This window comes from Tamandua tetradactyla, chromosome 17 (assembly GCF_023851605.1).
Source record: "Tamandua tetradactyla isolate mTamTet1 chromosome 17, mTamTet1.pri, whole genome shotgun sequence".
NCBI classification, from domain to species: domain Eukaryota; kingdom Metazoa; phylum Chordata; class Mammalia; order Pilosa; family Myrmecophagidae; genus Tamandua; species Tamandua tetradactyla.
The window spans coordinates 66815510-66840209 of NC_135343.1; the positions used below are offsets into that span (position 1 = coordinate 66815510).

The following is a 24700-nucleotide window of genomic DNA, read 5'->3' on the forward strand; positions in this document are numbered from 1 at the left end:
TAACAGTCTGATTTGAGCTATGAATCTGAAGGCAATGTATTAATACTAGGTCTTCCTTTTTCAGAACTATTTAAACTATGAACAAAGTAATTTGTTGCATTTACCTTCCCCCCGTATTGTTAAGTCTGTTGTTAACTTGTTGTTTGGCATAATGCTTTATTCAGTTTCTGAAAAGATGCAATTGGTTTTTTGTGGTTTATGCTCCAGAATCCAACGTCTCCTTCAGTGTTTCGCCTATAGAGAAGATGTACACAAATATCTATTACTGCTAATTTTTCCATTTAAAAAAATCCTAGAGAAACCTGAGAAGAAATGTTATACTTCTTAGGGAAAATATTGTGTAATTTATACTATAGTCTATCAAGATCAGTTTTATTTGTGTGCATCTTATATACATAAATATTATTCAAATCATACTTATTAACAGAAAATAAAATTTAATGTCAGTTCACTGTAATGAAATCCTCCAATACATTCCCTGTACCTACATTTCATAACATACACACATGTGTAGGATTAAATAAGAACCAAGCATATGTTCTGATTTTTTCTCCCAAGAAAATCATAAATAAGATAGGTTCCTATCAAGTATGTATAAGAGTTTTTTCTATTTAATAATTTAAGATTCTGTAGAAGAAAACACTGTAGTTGGAAGAAATGATCAAAAATAAGCATCTTTTTTTCTCAAATGATTTTTAATCTTTATTTTATCTGTGTTAAGATAGCCAAAAAGATGCTTAACTTTCACTACAGTGCCAGCCTTGCTAGAGATATTAGACACCCTGCAGGACCAGCAACCTTGTTTTTCCTTCATGAAGTTTCATGGTCTCTTACTCACTGCTGTACTTATTTCATTTTATTTATAAAACTAAATTAAAGCATTTTAACGGCAATTTATATAGAATTAAGCTGTTTCATTTTCCACAAGCTTTAGGATTCTTCAACACAATTAAGATTCATTTTTGCCATGCTCACAGTAAAGTTTTTAACTCTTCAGCTTCATATATGTAAAATTGAATTTGTGTGCATATATATGTGTCCATAGATAGAAATAAAGTTTATCTGTATGTAAACATGTTATATAATATATATGTACATCTGCACAGAAGTAAAAATTAAATGTCTTCAAGACAATGTGATGGCCCAGTGATTTCTACAAACTATTGTAAATTGCATTTCTGTAATTCATATGTTCTTCAGTCTACGTGGCTGCCGGTCTTTATTTTGAATTTGTATGTGTCCCTTTTTAAATTTCTGCTGAAATCAGGATCGTTGCTTTTGTACCAAAACCTCAGAGATTATGAACTATTGATTTCTTGAATCTTTCTGTTCCTGAAAGATTAAATATGTGTGCATTTAATATTATTCAGTGTTATCTGTTAAGGGGTGTCAAAGTATAATGTATCAGTTCAGGATAGTTCATTAAATCATACTTGTGATGTGTTTTCTTGCTATCTGTTCTGAGGCTGATCCTGTATTGTTTCCAACTTGGACTGGTGTTATGGGTTGCAGGCAGAGCCTTTAACTAGATAACTAAGGAACCAGCAGCATGGTCACTCACCTGAGGCTGAGAAATAAAAAGAGGTTGGCTTGGAATGTAATGAGCTGTGGTATTTTGGAGATCTGTGATGATCCAGGCAGTATTGGAGCATTTGCCCAGACCTGATAGGAGTAGGGGATTTCCTGTTGCACAGTTTCCATGAACTCCATTCTGCTGAAATTATTGTGAAACCAGTACTTGAATGGAGGAAATGTGCATCCCAGCCTTCCTGCTAAAGCTACATGAATGAAATAGTTGAATGGTGTTTAAAGGTCCATAATAGAAAAATATAGAGAAAATGTTAAGATTGAAAGCTTGACCAACTTATTATTCTATATTAATGCCATGTCTCCATACGTCAAAAACAAAATGTTATAAATTAACAACCATTAAACCATGAAGGAAACAGAAGATTGTGTAAATGTAGAGTCTACTAGACCATAAGTTCCATGAATGTAAAACCATAGTAGCCCCAGAGCTTAGCATGCTGGTTACATAGTAAATGCTCAATAAATATTTATTGGCTGGCTGGGATAGCTAAATAAAGGATTGGAGTGATTTGAATATGAAGAACTGGTAGGCTGAATCATTTGTGCATATGTAGAGATCATGTACATCATGTTAATGAACAGATGACAAACTTTAACATGATAGCTTATTGTAACTAAGTCAGTAATGGCTTTCATAATTCTCAATCAGTCATATACTGGTAATTCCATACTGTTCAATCTTATTGGTATAGTTTCAGTGTAATAATAAGGATATTTAAACACTGAAGTACATACATTACTTTAAATATTTAAAGAAATAATTCTTATAAGAATGATTATAAATATCTTAAAAATTTCACATAATCCTAATACTACCATCCCCACATCAAACTATTTTCATTTATCATCTATATGTGGTCTTAATCACCATCTATATGTGGCTTTAATCTTTTTTCTAATACTAGCAAGAATCAAAGTGAGGAACTGAATACTCATCAGCATATTTGAAAAACTAGAAATTCAATTCCAGTAACTCAAGTATCTCATTTTATCTTAAAGAGAATTTGTTTGTAAGATTTTACTGAAATAAGCCCCGATAATAGGGACAACTTATGTCTAATAAAAATTCACTTTACTTATTTCAATATAGCACAAGACCATTCAAGTGGAAATTATCTAAGGACAATGCATTTTTCTTTCTAATATATATTTTATTAAAGTAAGCATTTATTTACCTTTCTTATATTTACAGATGTGGAAATGAAACTCCTCACCCAGAAACAACTTTTCCAGGTGGGTCTCTCCCTCAGAATCATTTGACAGCATTTCAAGTTAAATTTCTTTGAAGAAGAAAAAACAAAATTAATCAATTGTTGATATTTTCCAAAGGGTTATGTGTGTAATGTGGTTTTAGTAGGACTTTATTCAAAATCACATGAAATTTTGGAAGTCTGGTTCTTGATTTTTTAATTTGAACATCTATTGTCACAGAATTAATTTTTATTTATGGAGGTCAGTAAAGCTAAGAAAAACAGTAATGAATTTGCATCCAAGAAATGAAATATAAAGCTGTGCATATATTAAACTTCAAAAAAAAAACAGATAAAAAGTTAAAGATTTTTACTGCTACTACATCTGTTCTGAAAATTGTGGTCATAGAATCACATTTAGAGGATTTATCCCTGCATATTTTCTAGTCATATAATAAAAAAGAAAATATGGCTTCTAGGCAGACACTTTGAGCAGTAGACTCATAGCTATCTGGTGATAATTCTCTTTTCATTTTGTAACATATATGGAAAGCTTCACTTTTGTATACATGCTGAATCATACCTTGCATTTCAAAGAAAAAAATTGTTATCACTGCATGATTAGAAGTACATTTTTCTTTTGAACCAATGCACAAACAAATTCATAAAATTCATCTAGAAAAAGGCTATCAAAGTTATCTGAACTTTTCCAAATTGCAAAGTGCATTGTACACCCAGATTTACAAGGAGGCAGGATACTCACCTCTTCAGAGTTGATCCTTGGGATTTAGGATCAATGGGTTGATCCATTTAATTTTTTTTTCTCTGAGCAAACAAATATGCCTGGTTGCTGAATGACTCTTTAAATGTCTAAGCCAGAAACTTCCCGTAGGTGGTTTGCTCTTCTGTCCAAATGTTTGCAGTGAAAACAGTAGGAGCTAGATGGCTTCTTATTGTTAAGGTGGCAGTTCACAATGTTAGGTGTACTGAAGTTTAGCCTGGGGAGCAGTTTAAAATAAAATGTAGCACCAACCCAGAAAAATTAAATCAGAATCTTGGGTAGTGGGACCCAAGGTTTGATAATTTTTTTAAATTTCCATGTTATCCTAACGCGTAGCCAGGATTGAGAACCAATGTGCTCAATTCTTATAAGATTGATGTTTGGAGAATGATTGGCAGGTCCATAAAACTCATCCAAAGCAATTGGAGAATGACTTACTCTACACTGTAGTAAATTAAAAATAAGTGCTACAGGGTGGGCCCCCGGTGGCTTGGTGGCAGAGTTCTCACCTGCCATGCTGAAGACCTGGGTTCAATTCCTGGTGCGTGCTCATACAAAAAAAAAAAAAGTAAGTGGTAAATAATAACATTCAATTGTAATCAGACTTCAGAAATTTGTGAAAAAAACAAATTTTCTTTGTCAAGGCCAAGGTCATGATAACACAGGTCCTGAGATAAGAATGATGTTGACAATAATAGCTAAAAAGTGAGAGTTCACTGTATTTTAGATATTGCTCAAAGTGCTTAATGTGGATTAACTCAATTAATCCTCAGAACACTCTTATTATGTAAATACTGTTAAATTCTTTATGCAGGTAAGAAAACTGAAGTTGGATCTGGCTTCAAGTTCTGGCTCCAGTACTTAATAGTTGTATGATGGTTTTAGACATGTTGCCATACCTCCAAGCCTTGGTTTTCTTATCTATGAAATGGGGATACTATTTTCCAATCAGGTTTGCTTAGAGATTGAATGAGAATATATGTAAAAACTTATCACAATTTTTGTAAATAGTAAATGAAAAATATTTGCTAACACACGAATAATATTTAAATACATTGGACTTCATATAAGTCATTAAACTGTTTCCCCAAATTCAGGTAGTTCAATATACTTAATCATTGACTGGGGAATAATCAACCATACTCTTTCTTTGAGAGTCTTGAGAGGATTAAGATAATACTAATAATTAACTGATTAACTCCCATCCAATATCCCCACTGACTTGCCTGTGCTGAAGTCTCTGCAATGTAGCCAGTGACTCAAAAATGCAAATCTGGTCATGTGACATGGTATTGACCCTCTGCTTCATCATTTTCTTTTAGAATAAATGTCAAATATTTATTCGGTCCTCCATATCCCCTGACCTCTCTTTAAAGAAAACTGTCCCATCTCCTTTCCCTCACCCCATTTGTTAGCTTAGTCTTAGGTATCAATGTGACTAGGCTATAGTGCCTATTTTATTTAATAAAACATTCATTTAAGTGCTGATGTGAAAGCATTTTGCAAAGGATATTACTTTAAAGTCGACTTTAAGCAAAGGATATTACTCTTGAAAATATGGGTGGGCCTCATCCGATCAGTTGAAGGCCTTAATAGCAAAAACTGAGGTTTCCCAGAAAAGGAGAAATTCTGCCCCAAGGCTACAGCACAGAAATCCTACCTGGATTTCCACTCAGCCAGCCTGCCCTATAAATTCTGAACTATAGACTGAAACATCAACTTGTGTCTGAGTTTCCATCCTGCCAGCTTCCCTACAGATTTTAGACATGCTAGACACCATCATCCCATAAGCCAATATCTTAAATCTCTCCCTCTCCCTCTCCCTCTCCCCCTCTCTCTCTCTCTCTGTCTCTCCATATATATATATATATATATATGTATATGTATATGTATATGTATATGTATATGTATACATACACATATGATGAGCTCAGGGCTTCAAATTCTTAGCTCTAATGCCATGTAAATGACTTGAAAGTTTCTATGACTGCCTTGAATTAAACCTTTATCTCCCATAGCCAAAGATCTGAAATTTCTGAAAATCAAACCCAGGTTGGCTTAATGATAGTGCAAACTGAATACCCAAACTACCATACTGTCTGCTGTTAAGATAAGGGCATTGATTGGAAAAGAAGAACTGGGAAGCTGCCATTTGGAATAGGGACATATAGGCGGATCATGAGGAAATGGAAGACATTGGGCCCCTAAAACCTGCTGAGTCTTCTTTGTCAGTAGGCGCACCCCCTTCCTTCTCAGGGAAGACTAACCCTGCCTTGTGTGATGAACCTTTAAAGGCATACTCTGAGGTAGTTGTCTTGCATGAAAACACTGATTCTCCTCAGGACCCATTCCCACCACACTTTTGCATCTAAACATACAACTAGACTCAGGTCCCAAGAAAGGAAAGAACCCATTACACTGCAAACTTTGCACTACTAATCTTTTCTGCCAGCTTTCCCCAGAGAGCTTTTCAGCCTTGTATCATAGTGGTTGTGCTTTGGGTAAAATAAAGAATCAAACAGTTTGGAAACTACTGGATACTGACTTTGAACTGACACTAATTCCAGGGATCCAAAATGTCACTGTGGTCAGTTAGAGCAGGAGCTTAAAGATCAAATGACCCATGGAGTTTTAGCTTTGTTCCATTTCTCAGCTGGTCCTCCTATGCATCCTGTAGTTATTTCCCCCATTCTGGAATGCGTACTAGAATAGGAATACTCAGCAACAGGAAGATTCCCCAGATTTGTTCCCTGACTTATGCAGAACATATGTTCTTATTATGGTAAGAAAGGCCAGTGGAAGCCACTTGATCTGGTTCTTTGTAGCAAAGTAATAAACCAAAAATATTACCACATTTCTGGAGGAATGGCCGAGATAAATGCCACCTTGAAGGACTTGAATGCTGCAAGTGCGGTAATTCCTATTCAACAACCCTATTTATCCTAGCTGGTCAGGAAACAGCTGGTCTTGAAGGATGACAGTGGATTATCAAAAACTTAACCAGATGGTGAGTCCAATTCCAGCTGCTTTTACAGATGTGGTGTCATTGCTTGACATACCACATGGTATCTGGTACATAGCTGTTGTCTGGAAAATATGTTTTCAACAAAACTACTAGATACCTGTAGTAGTTAGGTTCAAGTGTCAACTTGGCCAGGTGTCAGTACCCAATTGTTCCGTTGTTGTGGACTTAAATAATCAGCATGTAAATTTCATCTCTGGCTGATTAGATCTGTAGTCAGCTAAACGGAGTGACTTCTGCTATGAATGAGGCTTAAAAGGCAAAATCAGAAGAGAGAGAAACAGCCTAGCAAAGTAGGGCAGCCCAGCACAATGCAGCTCAGGATTCAGAGCCAGCTCAGACCCAGACATTTAGCGATACAGAAAGAAACTGCCCCTGGGAAAGCTGTTTGAACCCAGAAGAGGGGAGAGAAGTCCAGCTGACATTACTGTGTGCCTTCCTATGTGACAAAGAATCTTATTCTAATACATAATAAAATAAATTGAAATGCATAGATACCTTATTCCCAAATCAGGAAGAATTGAAAAGTTACATGGGATTCAATTCAGTATGTTTGTGTCCCAATAGCCATTTGATCTCTTTGCCTCCCAGAGTTGTCACCTTCAATAGCTCCCCTCCCCTGACTTGCTGAATGTCACCTTCCTAGGTAAAAATTGATGGGAGTTCAGGGACTCTCTCTCTAGGCAGCAGCCCCTTTCTTCCCTAGAAGGTCTGCAGAGCAGAAGCCTCTGTTTTGGATATTACAACGTTTTCAAGGTCTCATTTTCTTTACACCAAACAATCATTATTTTAGAACCCAGCTCTGAATCTCAGAAGTAAATTCTTGCTTTTACCTAAAAAATAATTCCTGTTTTCACAGTTAAACAGCTTAGATAATAATGTTTTAATTTATTATTGTCAGCTGATAAATAGTCTTAAATTAAAAATGATATATAAACATGGCAAACTATGCATAAATTTCTGTACAACTTTCTAAAATATTGACATTTGCATGCCTTACAGGGAGTGGAGAGTGGCACTAAATTGTTTGCAATCCTTTTTTTGAACTATTATACAAGTATGCAGATAAGTGCAAAATCTTAAGTTTGAGCTTGATGAATGTTCTTGAAGTAAGTCAACTTGTTTAAACAACACCCAAGTCAAGAAGCCAAACATGGTTGGCATCATGGTTGGCATCCCACCCCCACTGCCTTCCACTAGCCCCTACACCACCTCATCTTCTGAGAGTAGCCTCTGATCTGACTTCTGATGCCATGGCTTTGCATTCCTGTTTCTGAATTTTATATAAATGTGCTCATGTAGCATATTCTCCCTCTTGGATCCACAGGGCATTGTGTGGCTCATCCATTCTCAGGGTGTGGCCCTTTTCTATGTGTGACTGTACCATACTTCCATTGTCCCTCTGATGTTGTGGGACATTTGGGGAGTTTCCAATTTGGGCTGATTATAAATTATCCTGTAAATACAGCAGCAGTGTTCCCTTGTGGATATTGACGTTGATGTTTCTGCTGGATTTAAGTCTGAAAATGACATTGCCAGCCACTGGGTGTGCCTCTACCCTGCTAGATGTGAATCTACTCCCGGCTTTCCTAAGGTGATGCAATAGCCTGTGTCTTCCCACTTCCTGAGCCACCAGGCATTTCTGCAGGTCAATCCATTCTTGTTTCACATGCTTAATAACCAGGGACTTCAATCTGCATCCTATGACTATAGGCAGCAAGTGCCTGTCTGTGTTTATCAGGCATTGGGATGGCCTCTTTCACAAATCACCTGTTGCATTCTCTTTTTCTGTTAGGTCATCAATATTCTGAAGCCTCTTTTTTCACGAAACAGCCAAGAAAGAGAAGACAAGCTGGAGGTCAGCACAACAACAGAATGGTCAGAGCCAAAGTTGCATCCACAGACTTGGCCATGCATGGTTTTGAACCCCATATTGGTGATGATTTCCATGGCAAGAGTGGGAGTTTCCTTCCTCATTTTGAGCCTCTATAATGGGGGAAATAGGAAAAACTGAAAGGATTGAGAATTAATATTAAATATCAAGGTATGTGGCAAAACACATAGTTGCCCTTCTGAGGTGAGACAACCAGAGGAGCCACAATAGGTGGTGGAGTGGGGGCATGGGAATGGAAAGCAGTTTTGGTGGCCTGGGTGCATCCAAGCATGCAGCCTTCTTCTCATGTGTTCTCCTTGTCCATGTTGATAATGTGCTAGAGGATGGCTGTGGCCTTTGCAGTTACCACTGACTTCCCATAAAAACATCCTTAAGTTAGTCTCCTGTCACTTCTGAATTTTCAGAGCATTTGAAGGCATGATGTCACCAAATGGTATCACCCTTCCACAGTCCTCTAATCCTGAGCAGTGCATGGCTTTGGTTGGATTTGGATCTCAAGAAGTGTCTCCTGCACTTCTGATTTTGATATTTTTTTCCAAATCCATATGACTGTCACCGTGTTGTAAAATAAAGGTCAAATACACAGTTTTAAAGATTCAGTAAACATTGCACACAGCAAGTATTCAGTGTAACAAGAAAAAACAAAGAGCTCACATGAACATTTTCCTTTTGATAGTTTGAATGTTTAAATTACATATATCACACATGTAAGCCTGTTGTTGAACCAGAGACCAGAGGCTCAAAAGTAATGCATTCTTCTTTTGTTTTGGACATTGGGACAAGAAAAATGAGCAGTCCCAACTGCATAGAAATCCAGGAAATGTAAAGGCAAAGAAAAATCAACAGAGTACCTTTTCCTTTCCTCCCACCATAACTTTCCCACACTTCAGTATATTAAGAAGGCTTTATTGTTTCAGTCTGCAGAATCCAAATATCATTAGAAGGTGGAAGGGGAGGTGTGTATTTCAGTCTTTAAGTGCCTAAAATGGGAAAGACAGAACTGCTAAGTCACTGCTTACAGTTCAGTGTATCAGAAACCACTACAAGACATCAAATAGGCATGCGCTTCAGAAGGCACCTTCCTCAGCACTTAAGTGTGATTACAAGATGGTAAATAAAATTACTTTCAAAAATCAATTATGAAGTTTGTGCTTTAAGTTCAACCTAAAGTTATCAAACTTGATCTTCCTTTAAATATGCCAAGTAAAAAAAAATATGCCAATAAACCAACTCCTGATTCAAGATTTCTTTTTCCAGGTAGGATTTGCCAAATTGACAAAAGCCAAATGTGTGTGAAATGGAATAGTTTCTGGTTACCAGTGAATTTGGTATCTTACTCATACTATTAACAGCCCTTTTTTATTCTTTCTGATGGTAAGAATATTAAATTTAGTTCAAATTCCATTACTCCCAAGCAGTGCTTAAATACTTTTCCTGCAAAATATATAAAATATAGAGGATACTATAGTATAGGATACTATACACCAACAAACTAGACAACTTAGATGAAATGGACAAATTCCTGAAGTCACACAAGCAAGCTACACTGACTCAAGAAGAAATAGAAGAGCTCAACAAACCAATCACAAGTAAAGGGATTCAATCAGTCATCAAAAATCTTCCTATAAGGAAAAGCCCAGGGCCAGGTGGCTTCAAGGGGGAATTTTATGAAACATTCCAAAAAGAACTAACGCCAATCCTGCTCAAACTTTTCCAAAAATTGAGGAAAAAGGAATTCTACCTAACTCATTTTATGAAGCTAATAAAATTTTAATATCCAAACTGGGTAAAGATTTATAAGAAAGGAAAACTGCAGGCCATCTCCCTAATGAACACAGATGCAAATATTCTCAATAAAATATTAGCAAATTGAATCCAACAACATATTAAAAGAGTTATACACCATGACCAAGTGGGATTTAAGCTGGAATACAAGGATGGCTCAACACGAGAAAATCAATTAATGCAATACAGCATATTAACAAATCAAAAGGGAAAAATCACATGATCATCTCGATTGATGGTGAAAAAGCATTCAACAAAATTCAGCATCCTTTTCTGATTAAAACACTCCAAAAGATAGGAAGCAAAGGTAACTACCTCAATATGATTAAGGGAATATATGAAAAGCCGATAGCCAGCATCGTACTTAATGGAGAGAGACTGAAAGCTTTCCCCCTAAGATCAGGAACAAGACAAGGAGGCCCATTGTCACCCTATTATTCAAAAGTATGATAGAAGTTCTAGCTAGAACAATCAGGTAGGACAAAGAAATAAAAGTCATCCAAATTGGAAAGGAACAAGTAAAACTCATTATTTGCAGATGATATGATACTATAATTGGAAGATCCTGACAAATCTACAGCAAAGTTACTTGAGTTAATAGACAAATTTAGGAAGGTGGCGGGATATAAAATTAATGTGCAAAAATCAGTAACATTTCTATACACAAGCAATGACCTAGCTGATGAGTCAGTTAAGGAAAAAATTCCATCAAAAATAGCAATTGAAAGAATCAAGTATTTATGAATGAACTTTACCAGGGACACGAAGGACTTGTACACAGAAAACTACATAACATTGCTAGAAGAAATCAGAGATCTAAATACGTGGAAAGATATTCCCTGTTCATGGATAGGAAAGCAAAATATAGTTAAGACATCAATTCTCCCCAAATTGATCTACAGATTCAACAAAGTACCGATCAAAATTTCAACAACCTACTTGGAACATTTGGAAAAGCTAATTACCAAATTCATCTGGAAGTAAAAGAGACCTTGAATAGCTAAAAGCATCCTAAAGAAGAAGAATGAAGTGGGAGGATTAATACTCCTTGACTTTAAAACATATTATAAAGCCCCAGTGGAGAAAACAGCATGGTACTGGTACAAAGAGAGGCATTGACCACTGGAATCGAATCGAGAGTGCAGAAATAAACCACCAAATCTGTGGTCAACTGATTTTTGAAAGGCCTCCAAATCCTCTAAACTGGGACAAAATAGTCTTTTCAATAACTGGGCATGGAAGAACTGGATATCAATAGCCAAAGAATGAGAGAGAACCCCTATCTTACACCCTACACAAAAATTAATTCAAAGTGGATTGTCGGATAGCTGATGGCTGGGAGTAAGTGGCCGTACTGAGTCAGGCACACAGCACGCAGTCACGAAGAAACAACTCAGGAGACAACCCTCAGAGGTGAGTGGAAGGTGTCTGCTTTATTGAGGAAGTGCACAGGCTTATATAGGCTGGGAGCATGCAGGGACATGTGTCGGACTGGGATTGGTCACCGTTGTGGCTAGGGTGGAGGGCAGATTTAAGGTTAGCGCTTTTGGCATGAGGTTTAGCACTTTTGGCACGAGCCACCACTAGTTCAAGGAAGAAAGCTGGTCGCGGGCTAGGCCATTTTGTGTTGCCCTGCATCAACCACGGCAGCCATACTGGCAAGAAATTATGACATCTCCATCAGTGGATCCAATACCTAAATTTAAGAACTAGAACCATAAAGCTTCTAAAAGAAAATGTAGAAAACTTCTTCAAGACCTAGTAATAGGTAGCCACCTAAATTTTACACCCAAAGCACAAGCAACAAGAGAAAAAATAGATAAATGGAACTCCTCAAAATCAAATGCTTCTGCACCTCAAAAAACTTTGTCAAAAAGGTGAAGAGGCAGCCACCACAGTGGGAGAAAATATTTGGAAAACACATATTGGACAAAAGTTTGATTTCCTGTACATGCAAAGAAATCATACAACTCAACAACAAAACAATAAATGACCCAACTATAGAATGGGCTAAAGATATGAATAGGCATTTTTCTAAAGAGCAAATACAAATGGCTCAAAAGCACATGAAGAGATGCTCATTTTCATTGGCTATAAGGGAAACAGATCAAGACTACAATGAGATACCACCTCACACCTATAAGAATGGCTGCTATTAAAGAAATAGGAAACTGTAAATGTTGGAGAGGATGTGGAGAAACTGGGACACTTATGCACTGCTGGTGGGAGTGTATAATATTGCAGCCACTATGGAAGACTGTTTTGGTGGTTCCTTAGGAAACTAAATATCAAATTGCCCTGTGACCCAGCAATAGCACTATTTGTTATACACCCAGAAGACTGAAAGCAACAACACAAACAGACATTTGCACACTGATATTCATAGCAGCATTATTTACAATTACCAAAAAATGGACACAAACCAAATGCCCATCAATAAACGAGTGGATCAACAAATGGTATAAATGTACAGTGGAATATTATGCAACAATAAGATAAAATGACGTCCTGAAGCACATGACAAGATGCATGAGCCTTGAGGACATAATGCTGAGTGAAATTAGCCAGACACAAAAGGATTGATACTGCTTGAGTCCACTTTTATGACCAGCATAAAGGTATAATCAGAGGATTATAATATGGAAATAGGGGACTTAGAGATACATAGAAACTAGAGATGGTGAACCGTTAGTTAATGAGGCTGAACTCCAAGGAAATGGAATAGATAGGAGTGAAGGTGGTTCCCTAGTGGGTCTATAAGTAATATTACCGTATTGAAGATGAACAATATTGAAAGGCATTGTATAGACCTATGTGTCCCACTGATTAACACTAGAAATATGAATTAGTTCTCACAAGAATTGCTTCAAAGATATGATTCTTGTACAAAGAATATTTAAGGCCAGGGTACAAGGGGAAAACTGTCATTGCATGCTATGAGCTATGTTCAAAAGGAAACCATCAGCACTAACACAGCAACAGCACAGTAAATAACTGGGGAGAGAAAAGAGTTAAGAGGAGGTTTAGATTTCCTACTTGGCCAGGGTGTGTTTATAGGTTTTCTTTGTCTTGGGACAATGAAATTATCTAAAACTGATGGATTGTGGACATTAGATCCTCTACATAATGCCCAATGAATGCAGGTGGCTGAAGGATGCACTGGCAGAGTAGAGAGTTGAACGATTGTATATTCTTATGAATGAAGGATGTGCTGCTACAAAAAGGAACAAAGTCATGATGCATGCAATGATGTGAATGAATATGTGGGACATTTGGTGAGACAAAATAAGTCAGAAACCAAAAATCACAATGATATGGTTACCTTTAGAAAATGCTTATAAGAAAACAGGGGCCAAATTGTAAGCTGTTAGGGCAGACACATTAAGTTTGTAATGGTGAGTATTATTTCTGGATTTGGGGAGGCTGTTTTAAATATATAACCTGATATTTAGAGATAAGAACGAAGCCAAACAGGTTGAGGTTAAACTAATTCAGAACATAGGGGTAGGGAAGACAGTGTCTATATTTTAGAACCACACATACTCTTTGAGACCAATGGAAGAAAGATTTATTTGATCTGGAACTGAAATTTTCTGTAGTGCATAATCTAATTTAACCCATCTGTATAGCTCATTTGAACAACTGAAACACAGAGAGCACAGAATGAGAAAGAGGTCCTTTAATCCTGTATAGATTATTGTAATGCCTGGAAACATCCTAGAATATATTAACCAGATAATCAAAAAGTATTGGCAAAATCCCCTGAGGGAGGGGAAGAAAGACATGGAAGTACTAAACCTTACCATCAGGGAAGCCCCTGATATTGTGTCAAACTTTAGGGAGACTCGAATCAATAGGCCATGCCCTCAATCACGAGGCTTACTCTTGTGAAGCTTATGTAGGTAGCAGAGAAGCTTAGACTACCTATAGGCATGCCTTAGAGTTGCTTCTGTAGGACCTCTGTTGTTGCTCAGATGTAACCTCAGTCTCTCTAAGCCCAACTCTGCAAGTGAAATAATTGCCTTTCCCCCTTCATGGGACATGACATTCAGGGGTGAAAGTCTCCCTGGTGACGTGGGAGAGGACTCCCAGGGATGAATCCAGACCTGGCATCAGGGGATCAACAATTCCATCCTGACCAAAAGGGGGAAAAGAAGTGTAATTAACAAAGTATCAGTGGCAGAGAGAGTTTAAATAGAGTCAAGATGCTACTCTAGAGGTTGCCCTTATGCAAGCTTCAGTTAGATCTTGCTACCTATCATAATGTGCCAGTCCCCAACCAGGACCATTCCAGGCAATCCTAAAGGACACCTAGGGCAATATATAAGATTCTACAGGAGTTCCGTGCACTAGAGTAGCTTTCCAGAAACCGACAACTTCCAGATGTGTCCCTGGTCCAGATAAGTCCTGAAACCTAGCCCAGCCTCTCCAGAACATTGGATGGTTCCATCTCCCTACCCTGTATCAGTGAATGACCCTTCCAATATGAAAAGTTTAGAATTGCCATAGCCCAAACACCCCTAAAGAGAGGGATGAAAAGATCAAAGGTGATGGTGGAGTTATACAGGGAAGATAGGATTTAACAAATAAATATGAATGCTGAATCATTAAATTGATACCTCTTTTAGTCTCCAGTGTCTCCAGTATTTTAGAGCAGTTAGAAGTAAAAACCTAAAATTGTGAAATTGTAATGTGTGTCAAGCTCTGAAATATGTTCTACAACTAATTGTGATGCTGTGCTTTGCAATTTATAGCTTTTTTTGTATATATGTTATTTTCCACAAAGAAAAAAGGGAAAAAAGTCAATTGTGATGATAAAAAAATATTTAAGCCCTCTAGCCTCCTGTATTCTGGAGCAGATAGAAGGAAAAATATGAAAGGATCGTATGGTAGACCAAGAGAAACTCTGGGATATGTCCTGAAGTGCTTGTTGAAAACTGCTTTGAAAACTATTGCTTTTTTTATTCCTTTGCTTTGTATATATGTTATAGTATAAAACAAAAAATGTTTTAAAAAATGCACTCAATTGGTAAATTACATCTGAATTACAAATGGGATACAATTTTACATATGTAAAATGATTTCAAATCTATCAATTAACAGTCAAATTAATCAAGACTTTGTATATTTTAACCTTTTTTCCTTGCAAAACAGAAAACTTTAATAAACATATTAAGCATATCTAAGAGAAAAAATGCAAAGATGCAAAATACACATGATAAATAATTTATGAAATATCCTTTTGATAGAATTTCAGCTTTTTGCCTTTACTTCTGCTTATCTTGCTATCTTTTTCCCGATGCTTTCCTATCTCTTTCCCTCTATCTTTTCCTGTTCTATGGTTACACTAACACATTTCCTCTCCCCCTCTGTAGCTATAGAAAGTTTACCCATATTCAACCTATGATGGTTACTCATTACATTTCTTAATATACTCTTTTACTTTACCAACATCTATATAGCACCTCCCTTTCCCCTCAGCCCCCAGTGTGTTAATAGCTGTGCATCTACACTTCCCGGGTAGAGATGTGTTCTATTTTCCAGTTTTACCTGTTGATTTTGGATGTGTGTATTGATTGGGAGGAAAGGATATTCATTTTAACCATTGTTTAGTTGTAAAATATAACATGTATATATATAAAGAAAAGAAGAAAAAAGGCAACCATTTTCAAAGCATACCTCAACAAGCAGCTACAGAACAGTTCCCGGAGTTTGTCATGGGCTACCATCCCTTCAATTCAGATTTTTCCTTTTAGCTGCTCCAAAACGCTGGCGGCTTTATCAGAGTCATAATAATGGAATCATACGGTATCTGTCCTTTTGTGTCTGACTTTTCTCACTCAGCATTATGACCTCAAGGTTCATCCATGTTATTATATGTTTCAGGACATCATTTTGTCTAAATGCTGCATAATATTCAATCGTATGCGTAACATTTTGTTAACCACTCATCTGTTGATGGGCACCTGGATTGTTTCCATCTCTTGGCAATTGTAAATTGTGCCACTATGAACATTGCTGTGCAAATGTGTGTTCATATCATTGCCCTCAACTCTTCTGGGTATATACCGAATATTGGTTTTGTCAGATCACAGGGCAACTCAATGTTTGGTTTTCTGAGGAATCACCAAACTGATTTCCACAGCGGCTGAACCATTTTACATTCCCACCAATAGTGAATAGGTGTACCAATTTCTCCACATCCTCTCCAACATTTATAGTTTCCTGCTTGTTTAATAGCAACCATTCTTATAGGTGTGAGGTGATATCTAATTGTTGTCTTAATTTGCATTTCTCTTATAGCCAGTATAGATGAGCAGCTCTTCATGTGCTTTTTGGCCATCTGTATTTGCACTGCAGAAAAGTGTCTATTCATTTCCTTTGCACATTTTATAATTGGGTTGTTTGTTATTTGTTGGTGAGCTGTATAATTTCTTTATGTACACAGTATATCAAGCCTTTATCTGATATGTGGTTTCCAAATATTTTCTCCCACTGAGTTGGCTGCCTCTCCATCTTTGTAACAAAGTACTTTGAGGTAAAGACACTCTTGAACTTAAGGAATTCCCATTTGTCTCCTTTTTCTTTCACAGCTTGTGCTTTAGGTTTAAAGTTTAAGATACTACCTCCTATTACCAGAAGATGTTTCCCTACATATTTTTCAAGATGTCTTATGGTACTGGCTCCTACATTTAGGTCTTTAATCGATTTTGAATTAATTTCTGTACAGGATGTGAGGTAGGAATCCTCTTTCTTTTTTTTTTCTTGGCTATTTAAATCCAGTTCTCCCATGCCCATTTATTGAAAAGACTACTGTGTCCCAATTCAGTGGACTTGGGGGCCTTATCAAAGATCAAATATCCATAAACTTGGTGGTCAGTGTCTGCATTCTCAATTTTAATCCACTGGTCAGTCCTTCTGTCTTTATGCCCAGTGCCGTGCTGTTTTGACCACTGTAGCTTTATAGTAAGCTTTGAAGTCAGGAAGTGATAGACCTCCCAGTTTGCTCTTCTTTTTTAGGATATCTTTAGCTATTCAAGGCCTCTTTTCCTTCTATGCAAATTTGATAACCAATTTTTCCAAGTCTTCAAAGCAGGTTGTTCAGATTTTTATTGGTATTGCATTGAATCTATAGATCAGTTTGAGTAGAATTGACATCTTGACAATATTCAACCTTCCTATCCATGAGCATAGAAAATCTTACTATCTGCTTAGGTCATTTTAAAGTTTCTTTTAGCAAATTTTGTAATTTTCTGTGTGTAAATCCTTGACATCCCTGGTTAGGCTTATTCCTAAATAACTAATTGTTCTGGTGGCTATTCTGAATGGAATTTTTTCCTTAGTTATCACCTTTGATAGGTCATTGATTTTTGTACATTAATCTTGTATCATGCCACTTTGCTGAATTTGAACCTCAAGTACTTTATTGTAGACTTCTAGGAGTTTTCAAAGTATAGGATCATGCCATCTGCAAGTAATGAAAGTTTTACTTTTTCCTTTCCTATTTGGGTGCCTTTTCATTCTTTCTCCCATCCAGTTGTGCCAGCTAGTAATTCCAATACAATGTTGAATAACAGTGGTGACAAAGGGAATCCTTGTCTTGTCTCTTATCTTAATGTTTTCAATTTCTCACCATTAAGTATGATGCTGGATATGGACTTTTTATATATGCCCTTTATGATATCGAGAAAGTTTCCTTTGATGATTAACAAAGTGTTTTTATCAGGAAAGAATACTGGCTTTTGTCAAATGTTTTTTGAGTATCAATTGATATGATCATGTGATGTTTCCCTTTCAATTTGTTAATATGTGGTCATATGTTAATTGATTTTCTTATGTAGAACCACCTTTGCATTCCTAGTATGAGTCCCACTTGATGATGATGTATAATTCTTTTACTGTGGTGTTGGATATGATTTGCTAGTATTTTGTTAAGAATTTTCACATCTATGTTCATTAGGGAGATTTGTCTTTAGTTTTATTTTCCTGTATCTACTTGTTCTAGTTTGCTAGCTGCCGGAATGCAACACACCAGAGACGGATTGGCTTTTAATAAAAGGGGATTTATTTTGTTGGTTCTTCAGAGGAAAGGCAGCTAACTTTCCACTGAGGCTCTTTTCTTACGTGGAAGGCACAGGATGGTCTCTGCTGGTCTTCTCTCCAGGCCCCTGGGTTCCAACAACTTTCCCCGGGGTGACTTCTCCAAAGGCCTGGGCTGAGCTGCAAGTGCTGTGATGAGGAATGCTGAGCTGCTAGACTCTGCTACATTGCGTTCTCTCATTTAAGCACAAGCCAATTAAGTTAAACGTCACTCATTGCAGCAGACACGCCTCCTAGCCGACTGCGGATGTAATTAGCAACAGATGAGATGCACCTACCATTGGCTCATGTCCACAGCAACAGAACTAGGTGCTTTTACCTGGCCAAGTTGACAACTGAATCTAACTACCACACTACTTTATCTGATTTTGTATTATAGTGATGCTAGCATCATAAAATGTGTTAGATAGCACTCCTTTTTCTTCAAACTTTTTGAAGAGTTTGAGTATGACTGGTGTTAGTTCTTTTCAAAAAGTTGGTAAATTCTCCTGTAAAGCAATCAAGTTGGTTTTGGGCTTTTTTTTGGGGGGGGGGGTGTACGGGGGGGAGATTTTTGATGACTGATTGGATCTCTTTACTTGTAATTAGTTTGTTGAGCTCTTCTATTTCTTCTTGGGTCAGTTTACGTAATTTGTGTGTTTCTAGGAATTTGTCCATTTCATCTAAGTTATCTACTTTGTTGGCATATAGTTGTCCATAATATTTTCCTATGATTTTTTAAATTTCTTCATGATCTGTGGTAATAACTCCCCTCTCATTTCTGATTTTATTTATTTGGGTCTTCTTGCTTTTCTTCTTTGTTAGCTTCCCTGGGGGAACATCAATTTTATTAATTTTCTCAAAGATCCAACTTTTAGTTTTGTTGATTCTTTCTAATGTTTATTATTCTCCAGTGTGTTTATTTCTGCTTTAGTCTTCATCATTTCTCTTCTTTTATTTGCTTTGGGGTTTGTTTGCTGATCTTTCTCTAAATTCTCCAAGTGAGCAGTTAAATCCTCAAGTTTTGTTCTTTTTTGTTTTTTAATACAGGTATTTAGGGCAATAAATTTCCCTCTCTGCATTGCCTTTCCCACATCCCATAAATTTTGATATGTTATATTCTCATTATCATTTGTTTTCAGATATTTACTGATTTCTGTAGCAATTTCTTCCTTGACCCCCTGATTATTTAAGAGTGTGTTGTCTAATCTCCATATACTTGTGCAAGTTCTGGTTCTTTTGGTGATTATTAATTGCCAGCTTTATTCCATTGTGATCAGAGAAAGTGCTTTGGATAATTTCAATCATATTAAATTTATACCCAGTTTATTTCCAGTAAATGATTTATCCTGGAGAATGTTGCATGTGCACTAGAGAAGAATGTGTATCCTGGTGTTTTGGGATGTAATCATCTATATTTGTTCTATTAGATCTAATTCATTTATCTTATCATTTAGGTTCTCTGTTTCCTTGTTGATTGTCTGTGTGGTTGTTCTATCTATAGCAGACAGTGGTGCATTGAAGTCTCCCACTATTACTGCTGATATGTTTACAGCACGCTTCAGTTTTTCCAATATGTGTCTCATGTACTTTGGAGCTCCTTAATTGGGAGCATACATGTTTATAATTGTTATTTCTTCCTGGTGAATTGTCCATTTTATTACTATGAGGTGTCTTTCTTTGTCTCTTATGACATCTTTACATTTAAAGTCTATTTTACCTGATATTAGTATAGCAACTCCTGCTTTCTTTTGGTTACAGCATGTATAGATCTTTTTCCATCCTTTCACTTTCGATCTAACTGTGTCCTTGAGTCTAAGACGTGTCTCTTTTAAACAGTGTATAGATGGATTATGTTTTTTGATCCATTCTGTCAGTCTGTATCTTTTAATTGGTGAGTTTATTCCATTAACATTCAAAGTAATTACTGTAAGAGCAGTTCTTAATTCTACCATTTTGTCCTTTAGTTTTTATTTGTCAAATCTGTATATAACTTTCCTTCTCTCTCTGTTTTTCTTTCCATTACCTTTACTCATATTCTTCAATCCTGTGCCTCCTCCAGAGCTCCCTATCTTGTATTTTTGTATCATCTGAGAGGTCTGCCTTTAGTATTTCTTGTAGGGCTGGTCTCTTGTTGACTAGTTCTCTCAGTCTTTCCTTATCTTTGAAGATTTTAATCTTCCCCTCAGTTTTGAAGGATAACTTGGCCGGGTAAAGAATTCTTGGTTGAAAGCCTTTCTCATTCAGGATCTTAAAAATATCATCCCATTGCCTTCTTACTTTCATGGTGAATGTAGAGTAGTCTGATATCAGTCTTATGTGTTTTCCCCTGTGTGCAGTAGATTGCTTTTCTCATGCTGCTTTCAGGACTTTGTGTTTCTCTTCAACATCTGAAGAGTTGAGTCTGATAGTATGTTTCTTGGAGGGGGCTACTTCGGATTTATTGTATTTGGAGTTCATTGGGCCTCTTTGATGTGCACATTCCTGTCTTTTATAAGGGTTGGAAAGTTTTCCCCAGTTATATATTCAACTAACTTTCCCAACCCTTTGATCTTCTCTTCTCCTTCTTGGACACCAATAATTCTTATATTTTTGCACCTCTTGTTGCCCATCATTTCCTAAGATCCAGTTGCATTTTCCATCTTTCTTCCTGTTTGTTATTTTGTGCCCTCTAGTTTTATTGCTCTATCTTCTAGCTCACTATTCTTCCTTCTGCTTCTTTGAATCTGCTATCGTGTGTCTCCAGTATAATTTTTATTTGGTCTACTGTATCTTTCATTTCTGTGAAATCTGCCATTATTCTATTTAAGTTCCCGAATTCTTCTTTATGCTGTTCTAGTGTCTTCCTGATATTCTTTATTTCTTTATATATATCTTCATGTAGTTGTTCCATATTCTGGGTCCCCTCTGGAGCTCTGTTTGGCTGGGCCATTTCTGCTTGTATCTTCATGTGCTTTGTGATTTTTTTGTTGTGTTCTGGGCATTTGTTTATATTGATATGGTTATTATGCAAGTTGATTTCCTTCCCTCTTCTAAAGTTTTGCATTTACTTAGTTTTTGCTGAATGTCTCCTTTTACACTTTATTTGTCAGTTATTCTCTGCCCAATGAAGGTCCAGATCTCATGTAGGGGATACAATTCAACTTAACGGTCTATATATTACAGGGTGCACTGTTAGTCCAGTTGCAGAATGGCAGTCTTCCACACACAGGAGACCCAGTCTGAACTCCTAGTCTATCCACTCACACTCACACACAAAAGATAATAATAATATAATAAAAATATGAACCACAAAAACAAGAACCACAACAAATACACCTCGACAGTAGTAGGCACCAGAATCAATAGGAGACACCCCAGGATATACTGGGAATGAAGTCAGGCTGGTACCCACCAAAGGAGGCTAAATTAAAGAGAAAAATAATAATACTACTAATAAAAGTAAATGAGATGGAATAATAAAAAGTAATACATGTACGTTGAAAACCCGGAAAAATCCACAACAAAACTACTAGAGCTAATAAATGAGTACAGCAAAGTAGCAGGTTACAAGATCAACATTCAAAAATCTGTAGCATTTCTATACACTAGCAATGAACAAGCGGAGGGGGAAATCAAGAAACGAATCCCATTTACAATTGCAACTAAAAGAATAAAATACCTAGGAATAAATTTAGCTAAAGAGACAAAAAACCTATATAAAGAAAACTACAAAAAACTGCTAAAAGAAATCACAGAAGACCTAAACAGATGGAAGGGCATACCGTGTTCATGGATTGGAAGACTAAATATAGTTAAGATGTCAATCCTACCTAAATTGATTTACAGATTCAATGCAATACCAATCAAAATCCCAACAACTTACTTTTCAGAAATAGAAAAACCAATAAGCAAATTTATCTGGAAGGGCAGGGTGCCCCGAATTGCTAAAAACATCTTGAGGAAAAAAAACGAAGCTGGAGGTCTCGCGCTGCCTGACTTTAAGGCATATTATGAAGCCACAGTGGTCAAAACAGCATGGTATTGGCATAAAGATAGATATATCGACCAATGGAATTGAATAGAGTGCTCAGATATAGACCCTCTCATCTATGGACATTTGATCTTTGATAAGGCAGTCAAGCCAACTCACCTGGGACAGAACAGTCTCTTCAATAAATGGTGCCTAGAGAACTGGATATCCATATGCAAAAGAATGAAAGAAGACCCATATCTCACACCCTACACAAAAGTTAACTCAAAATGGATCAAAGATCTAAACATTAGGTCTAAGACCATAGAACAGTTAGAGGAAAATGTAGGGAGATATCTTATGAATCTTACAATTGGAGGCGGTTTTATGGACCTTACACCTAAAGCAAGAGCACTGAAGAAGGAAATAAATAAATGGGAGCTCCTCAAAATTAAACACTTTTGTGCATCAAAGAAGTTCATCAAGAAAGTAGAAAGACAGCCTACATAATGGGAATCAATATTTGGAAACGACATATCAGATAAAGGTCTAGTATCCAGAATTTATAATGAGATTGTTCAACTCAACAACAAAAAGATAGCCAACCCAATTACAAAATGGGAAAAAGACTTGAATAGACAACTCTCAGAGGAGGAAATACAAATGGCCAAAAGACACATGAAGAGATGCTCAATGTCCCTGGCCATTAGAGAAATGCAAATCAAAACCACAATGAGATATCATCTCACACCCACCAGAATGGCCATTATCAACAAAACAGAAAATGACAAGTGCTGGAGAGGATGCGGTGAAAGAGGCACACTTATCCACTGTTGGTGGGAATGTCAAATGGTGCAACCACTGTGGAAGGCAGTTTGGCGGTTCCTCAAAAAGCTGAATATAGAATTGCCATACGACCCAGCAATACCATTGCTGGGAATCTACTCAAAGGAATTAAGGGCAAAAACTCAAACAGACATTTGCACACCAATGTTTATAGCAGCGTTATTTACAATTGCAAAGAGATGGAAACAACCAAAATGTCCATCAACAGACGAGTGGCTAAACAAACTGTGGTATATACATACGATGGAATATTATGCAGCTTTAAGGCAGGATAAACTTATGAAGCATGTAATAACATGGATGGACCTAGAGAACGTTATGCTGAGTGAGTCTAGCCAAAAACTAAAAGACAAATACTGTATGGTCCCAATGATGTGAATCGACACTCGAGAATAAACTTGGAATATGTCATTGGTAACAGAGTTCAGCAGGAGTTAGAAACAGGGTAAGATAATGGGTAGTTGGAGCTGATGGAATACAGACTGTGCAATAGGACTAGATACAAAAACTCAAAAATGGACAGCACAATAATACCTAATTGTAAAGTAATCATGTTAAAGTACTGAATGAAGCTGCATCCGAGCTATAGGTTTTTGTTTTGTTTGTTTTGTTCTTATTATTATTACTTTCATTTTTTTTCTCTATATCAACATTCTATATCTTTTTCGGTTATATTGCTAGTTCTTCTAAACCGATGCAAATGTACTAAGAAACGATGATCATGCATCTATGTGATGATGTTAAGAATTACTGATTGCATATGTAGAATGGTATGATTTCTAAAAAAAAAAAAAAAATGGTCAGCACAATACTGCCTAATTGTAATGTAATTATGTTGGAACGCTGAATGAAGCTGTATCTGAGCTATAGTTTTTTTTTTCTCATATATTTTTGTACTTTTTATTTTTAGTTTTGTTTTCTCTCTGTGTTATCACTTTATTTCTTTTTCTGTTGTCGTGCTATTTCTTTCTCAAAAAAAAAAGTAATACGTGAAATAAAAAACAGAAAGTGAGTAAAATATAAAACATTAATATCAATTAAAAATAAGGTACAATTATATTACTAATAATAGTGTATAGAAAGAATATGTTTTTAAAAGGGGAAATATAAAAGAATATTAAGAAGAAAAAATAAAAATAGAAATGTAGTCCTAGGTAGATAGAAGTTAGCTTACCTGCACCTAACCCTTTTTGCCAGCAGGTGCTGACTGTGAGGCTCTCTTGCCTCAAACTCTCCTCCCTGTCTGGTGCGGCCGACCTGCACTTACAGCATCTAGCCAGCAGATGGCACGCTGTCTCTTCCTCCCTATACCCGCCTCGCTGGAGCGACAGGAGGTTTCGTTGTCAGCAAAGGGTTTCTGGGTCAGGGAGGCTGCTCCCCCAGCGGTGCCTGCGAGTCTCTTTCCACCCGAGGTGGTTCCCTGGCCTCCTCCCGGCTGCGGGAAAGAAGAGGCGGCAGGACGGAGTCAGGGGAGTGTGTAACATCCTGAGGTGTGAGCCCACCTGGCCTGGCTGGGAATATGGAGAGCAGAGACTCCAGGACAGCAGCTGCAGCACACAGA

General features: G+C 36.8%; 1 long non-coding RNA gene across 1 annotated transcript; it reads right to left on the reverse strand.

Annotated features, from left to right (window-relative positions):
- On the reverse strand, positions 1 to 24700 carry LOC143661729 (uncharacterized). The gene is made up of 3 exons (XR_013164786.1): positions 24314 to 24700; positions 2766 to 2870; positions 1 to 234 (listed from the first exon to the last, which is right to left on the reverse strand). It is a non-coding gene; the product is annotated as an uncharacterized LOC143661729 (long non-coding RNA).